Below are 7,290 nucleotides of genomic sequence, written 5' to 3'. Positions count from 1 at the left end.
CTGTGCTAAATGTGGTCCATTTCCGTGACTCTCTTCTTAGGCTGCTATGTTAAGCTGCCTGTTATAACATGTGCAAGTAGAATTGGGATATTCAAAACACTGCTTGCATGTGTAGCTGTAACTAGAAGGTCACACAGACGCCTGCCTCTCTGGTCCCTTCTACTTCAGGAAATCCAGTCATATCTGGTTGCTAAATACTACTGTGGCTTTGCTTATTCTGCTCCTTTATGGAAGAGTGTTGTAGAGGGGGCAGAGAAGGAGGGGGAGACAAGTATTATGCCCTGTCTGAGAGCTCATCCATAAACCATAAGATTGATAAATGACGCATTAAAAATTTGTTGTATGTTACCTCTAGATAGAGCAGGTGAGGTGTATACTGGAGAAGAAAATAAACTTTTGCTCTGATGTATTTTGTTTTAGAAGGGGATGTACTCTCTGCTTTTGAGGGAACCTATACATTAAAAAACAAAACAAAACAAAAAATCTTGTGGTACAATCAGTTTTAATGGCTTGTAAACTGCTTAGAAGCCATCTGAGAATTACGTTGTATATAAATGAATAAACTAAATAACAGCAATCACTAACATTCCATTGTTCCAATAAGCTCTCAGTTGTACTTTGATTTTCCACAATTTCCTTCTGATATTCTGGGAGGCAGTGGAACAAGTGGAATGAACTAGCAAATCTCAGAACCAGTGCAACATAGCGATAATAACTGGAACTTTACTTTCCTCTCAACTCAACTCATGGGCCTCCAAAGTTATAATACAGAGGCGGCATTTCTCAAAGCTCTAAAAATACTGCATAGAAAGTAATGCATTAAACACAAAATGTATGAAACTCTGCACAGATAAAAGCTTGCCTATCACCTATCAATCCTGTAGCACTAAGCTATCTTGACATCCATAATACAAGGCAGAACTTAACACTGGAAGATCAGTATGTCTTGAGTACAGCTCTGATTTCAGCTCCTAATTCAAAGAACTGTTTACGAAGATATCATTTCCTACCTCAGCTTTTACAATTCAACTACTGCTAGAGATCCACACATACACAAACACCATTAAGGGCCTGGTATGCATTTTAAGGACGCAGGTGGCACTCTGGGTTAAACCACTGAGCCTAGGGCTTGCCAATCAGAAGGTCGACGGTTCGAATCCCTGCGATGGGGTGAGCTCCCGTTGTTCGGTCCCTGCTCCTGCCCACCTAGCAGTTCGAAAGCACGCAGTGCAAGTACATAAATAGGTACTGCTCCAGTGGGAAGGTAAACGGCGTTTCCGTGCACTGCTCTGGTTTGCCAGAAGTGGCTTAGTCATGCTGGCCACATGACCCAGAAGCTGTATGTTGGCTCCCTCGGCCAGTAAAGCGAGATGAGTGCCGCAACCCCAGAGTCGGTCACGACTGGACCTAATGGTCAGGGGTCCCTTTACCTTTTTATGCATTTTAAAACTCCACGGCCTTTAAGTACTCAGACAATCAGTGGGTGCAAATTGTGTTTCTCCCAGTGGTCTTGCAGCTGAGCTTCCGGAGAACCAAATTGCAAACAAGAATTAACAAGCATACACATACCCCCTGGTTCGTTCCTAGTGCAACAAAAGTAAACTATTTCACATCTCATTTGCAGCATAAATTCAATGTTTTCTGTAGCATAGTGTGTGAGTGCCCTTTGGCTGTTATTATATATAGTACTAGCAGTGTCTTACCCAGCATTGCAAATAAATGGTAAGAAACCAAAAAATTGGTGCAGTTTTGAAATCAGTCTTTAAACTCAGTGCAGTTCTGAAGGGGTCAGTCAGCCATCTTGATTCAAAATGGTGTCCAAATGTATCCAAACATAGATGAAATCTCAGGAACCATCATGCAAAATTTGGTTAAAATCAGTGCAGTTCTGAAATGTTCAGTCCAGCACTTTTTTAAAAACTCAGCTTCTGTTTCAACTTCACTTTTGAGGTGGTGCAAATCATTCCTTCATTGTGGTCTAATAGAACAAATTAATAATAATAATAATAATAATAATAATAATAATAATAATAATAATTTATTATTTATACCCCACCCATCTGGTTGGGTTTCCCCAGCCACTCTGGGCGGCTTCCAACAAAATATTAAAAACATGAACAAACATCAAACATTAAAAGCTTCCCTAAACAGGACTGCCTTCAAATGTCTTATTAAAAGTCAGATAGTTGTTTATTTCCTTGACATCTGATGGGAGGGCGTTCCACAGGGTGGGTGCCACTACTGAGAAGGCCCTCTGCCTGGTGCCCTGTAACCTCACTTCTCGCGGTGAGGGAACTGCCAGAAGGCCCTCGGTGCTGGACCTCAGTGTCCGGGTAGAACGATGGGGGTGGAGATGCTCCTTCAGGTATACTGGGCCAGCCCACTAAATCATAGATGCTATACTGCAACCCAACCCAATAACTTAATATCTCAGTCAAACACATACAGTGGAACCTTGGTTCCCAAACTTAATCTGTTCCAGAAGTAAATTCCAAAACCAAAGCGTTCAAAAACTTAGACATGCTTTCCCATAGAAAGTAATGTAAAATGGATTAATCTGTTCCAGACTTTTAAAAACAACCCCTAAAACAGCAATTTAACATGGTTTTTGCAATCTAACGAGACCACTGATCCATAAAATGAAAGCAATAATCAATGTACTGTACTATAAAATAAAAAAGACAGTATTGTAGATGATAAAAAAAAAAAAAAATTATTGCGTGCACTGATGATAGTCATTGTTTGGGTGGAGGGGCTTTTATCCATTTCTGCAGTCACACAATCAATCAATCAGTAGCTGAACTGGGTTCCACACAGTCACAAAACAAAGTCACAAGCCACAGTCACAAAAACAAAGTCAAAAGCCACAGTCACATGTCAGTCCCATAAAACGAAGAACAAATCATCGTCAAAAAAATGAAAAAGCGACACACACACACACACACACACACACACACACACAAATGCAAAAAAAGCAAAAACAAAAGCTCTAAATATCACCTCTGTGTTGCATGGGTGCTCAGGACTCAACATCCAACAGACTCAACAGGAAGCAGTGGGGGGCTCCATTTACAAATGGAACACACTCAACAGGAAGCTGAACATGCTCAGCTTCCAAGGCAAAGTTCACAAACTGGAGCACCTACTTCCGACTTTGCAGCGTTCGATTTCCAAGTTGTTCATAAACCAAGCTGTTCTAAAACCAAGGTACTCACCTACTTTCTGACCAATTTCACATATCCTGAGTTGCTTTCCCTTCACATAGCACTTCACCATCCTTGGGCATTTGGGATGTCTTGAGTTTCTCCCGGTGAATGAATCACTTCAGTACCTTTTCTGCAGGTCAAGCTTTGCCACATTCAGTCTTCTGTAGTTTTATTCATTTTTACAAGACCTTTGCACATGCTTGTTCTCTTCCCTTGCAAAGAAGAAAAAGACCGAATGACCGAAATCAAAGATGAACAATTGCTGAGCCACAGGCTAGAGGAGACATTCAAATAAATTTATTTGAATCCCAGTGGCTCTACCAAATTGCAATCAAAGTGTGTGGTGTGGGTTTTTTTGTTTTTTGTTTTGTTTAAAAAAGCACAAAGTTTCCTCTGTAAAAAACAAAACAAAACAATTCATCCTGATTTGCTTGCAGGGAGATTATACTTTGCTATTTAATGAGAATGCGTTCTGATTTCTTTACTAGGACACTGCTGCATCAAAGCAAGTGTTGTCTCACACTTTCAGTGTTATTCCCCCATCACTTTCCTTATTGCTAAAAGGCTGATCTTTTGGCAAAGTGGGTTTATTGACCAAGGCCTCCCAGTTAATTATAATTGCAGAATCTGAATACATATGTGATGGAATCCCACCGCAAAGGTAGGATAGTGTGAAAGCTCTGTAGGTCACTGGTGGGAAACCTCCATCCCAGGGGCTTAATTAGTCCTCCCCTAGCCCTTGGACCATAAAGAAGGCTGATTGCCGAAGAATTGATGCTTTTGAATTATGGTGCTAGAGGAGACTCTTGAGAGTCCCATGGACTGCAAGAAGATCAAACCTCTCCATTCTGAAGGAAATCAGCCCTGAATGCTCACTGGAAGGACAGATCATGAAGCTGAGGCTCCAATACTTTGGCCACCTCATGAGAAGAGAAGACTCCCTGGAAAAGACCCTGATGTTGGGAAAGATGGAGGGCACAAGGAGAAGCGGATGACAGAGGATGAGATGGTTGGATGGTGTTCTCGAAGCTACCAGCATGAGTTTGTTTGTTTTTTAAAAGATATTTATTAAAGTTTCAGATAAAAAGAGACACATCAATAAAAAAAAGAATTTAAAAGTAAAAAGAAAAATACACAATACAACATACAGAAAGAAAAAAAAAGAAAAAACAGTTAAAAACAATTCCATCTTTTCATCACTACTTTTAAATTTACTTATTTTCTGGACCTCCTCATACCTCCCTCTTTTGTATTCCAATTCAGTTTGTTTGTCCAGCAATTCCTTTCCCTCCTTTTTAATCCCAATCCTTAATCTCAATATAATATAACATTAAATTTTTATCTATTAATAGCCAATTTTCCATTCTTTTAACCTTTTTAATCCTGATCCTTAATCTTGATCTGTATATAACTTTAAAGCCTGTACAGCTAGAAACCACTTAATTTCGATCCATCATCACTCTAACATTCTTTAATTTTGCAATGTTTCTGTTGGTAATCTTTAAATTTCTTCCAATCTTCTTCCACCGACTCTTCTCTCTGGTCACGGATTCTGCCAGTCATTTCCGCCGCTACCAGCATGAGTTTGACCAAACTGCAGGAGGCAGTGGAGGACAGAAGTGCCTAGCGTGCTCTGGTCCATGGGGTCATGAAGAGTTGGACACGACTAAATGACTAAACAACAACAACAGCCCTTAAAGGTTGGTCTACCAAATGTTGAGTGAACCACACCCACCTTTTGTGGGCATCTGATGTCAGGCATGGCTAAGTTCCAAGATTCTTCCTTTGCAACTTTGGCTTGAATTCAAGATGGGACTGCAAAGGAAGAATGTCTCTTTGTAGCCCTGGCTTGAACTTTCAATGACCTGCTGTCAATATGATGCCAGGTGACTGAAAGATGGGTTTGCCACATCAGAATCTGGCCTTCCAGCTGAGTCTAGTTCCTCCCCATTTTAGCTAATATGTCAACTCCTCTGCCACCTCAATGACCTCACACTATCTGAGTCAGTGGCATAGCATGGGTTGCCAACGCCCAGGGCAAGGCAAGCATTGTGCCCCCTAACCCATGGTTCCTCTCAGGGTTGGGTGATGGCAGTGATGGTGAGCAGGGAGATCGAAGCTGGGGAGGGGAGAGTGGTGCTGGTCATTTATTCTATTTTTATTTATTTCATGAAATTTTCACACCACTTGATTGTTAAAAAAAGAGAAAGCCCTCAAAGTAGTTTCTTTTTCTTCTGAAATTTTGTGTACACAAATTTTGTGCCCAACACAACAACCCCTCTGACCCCTTCATACTATGCCACTGATCTGAGTATGAGTCTTCCTTACTTATGAAGCTCTTACGGTTAGATGATGTCAAATCATAGAGACTGACTGTCCATGAGTGAAAAAATTGTCCAGTAGCACCTTAGAGACCAACTACGTTTGTTCTTGCTATAAGCTTTTGTGTGCATGCACACTTCTTCAGATATCCATGAGTGGTTTAAGCAGCTATGGGCTCCAGAATAATGTGAGAACTAGTGGGCCCCAAGATTACAACCACTAACCTTCTCCTAATCCAAGTATTGGCCATGTGAAATGGCTAAATTCAAGAGATATTATCAGACTATATTGGGACACACCAGTTTTATTTCCTTTTCTGGGTATCTACAAAGTAGCTCACAGGAAGCTAGCTGCCTTTGATATTTATGCTTATTACATGAATCAACATCTTTGGGTGTGTGTAGATACAGTAAAACATGACAGTGGGGCATCCGCCAGGGGATTTCAACAGATTTAGTGCTTTCCTGCTGGGCAGCACATTGGGATGTATATCCAGATTCACAGAGAATGTAAATTAGCATCCTTCTATCATTGCCAGGGCAATATGTCAGTTTCAAAAACAGAAGATCTGGAAACCAGGCATTAAAACGTTGTCTAGTCCTTCAGTATTTCATCTACTTACCCTTCTTTTTCAGTTCCCCCTTCTCTCCTCACTGCACCTAGTACCTATTTGTTTTTCATTCTGCAGCCATCTTAATGGCCTCGCATTTAAGTAAATTATGTTTAAGTGTTTAGCTGTATTTCCAAGCAAACTGAAAGTTTACTGTCTCTTGTGTTATCTGGTTCATTCCCTCACACACAGCTATACTACCATTTAACATAATACTGCTTAACTACTGTTCAAAGTGCTTCCCATGTATTATCTAGGTGCCTTCCAGATGGCCTGTTTATAGAGCATTCATCTTGATTTGTTTGCACACAGGTCACATTCTAGGTGGTTTACTGAGGAGCTCCGGAAAATGAAGCGGGATCTCAGACGGCTAGAGCGAGTATGGCGAAGGACTCGTGACGGAGCCTCAAGAACATCTTATAGGACGCTTATGAAAGCCTATGAGATGGCTATGAAAGCTGCTAAGAAATCTTACTTTGCAGCTTCCATTGCATATGCTAGCTCTCGCCCGGCACAACTTTTTAGAATAATTAGGTCAATAACGTGCTTAGGAGGACAACCAAATTTAAGCACAAATTTGACCCACAGCTGTGAGGCATTCGCGAGCTTTTTTGCGGAGAAAGTCCTGTTGCTCCGCCGTGACCTCCCTGCCAATTTAGATACAGTGACTGAACTGGAGGCCCCTTGACTGACTTCAGGTCCAGTGTTGGACCATTTCGATCGGGTACTCCCTACTGATGTGGATAGATTCCTCCATGTTGGTAGGCCCACCACCTGCCTCCTTGATCCGTGCCCGTCTTGGCTGACTAGGGAGTGTCCAGATGTTGCGCGAACCCCCCTGGTTGAAATTATCAATTTGTCCCTTGACACGGGGACATTCCCAGGGGAACTGAAGGAAGCAGTGGTGTGTCCACTCTTAAAGAAAACTTCATTAGATCCCTTAGACCTATCCAATTACCGCCCAGTTTCAAATCTTCCATACCTGGGTAAGGTAATTGAGAGAGCGGTTGCTGAACAGCTTGGTAGGTTTCTGGAGGAAACATCGGCATTTGATCCATTTCAGTCCAGTTTCCGTCCTGGTTTTGGGACGGAGACGGCTCTGGTTGCCCTAACAGATGATCTCCGTAGACAACTGGATCGAGGCGGGTCAGG

The sequence above is a fragment of the Podarcis pityusensis genome (genome assembly GCF_964106645.2).
Source record: "Podarcis pityusensis genome assembly, chromosome: 6".
Lineage (NCBI taxonomy): Eukaryota > Metazoa > Chordata > Lepidosauria > Squamata > Lacertidae > Podarcis > Podarcis pityusensis.
The sequence above is the reverse complement of the archived record's forward strand: the minus strand, read 5'-3'. Positions refer to the sequence as shown.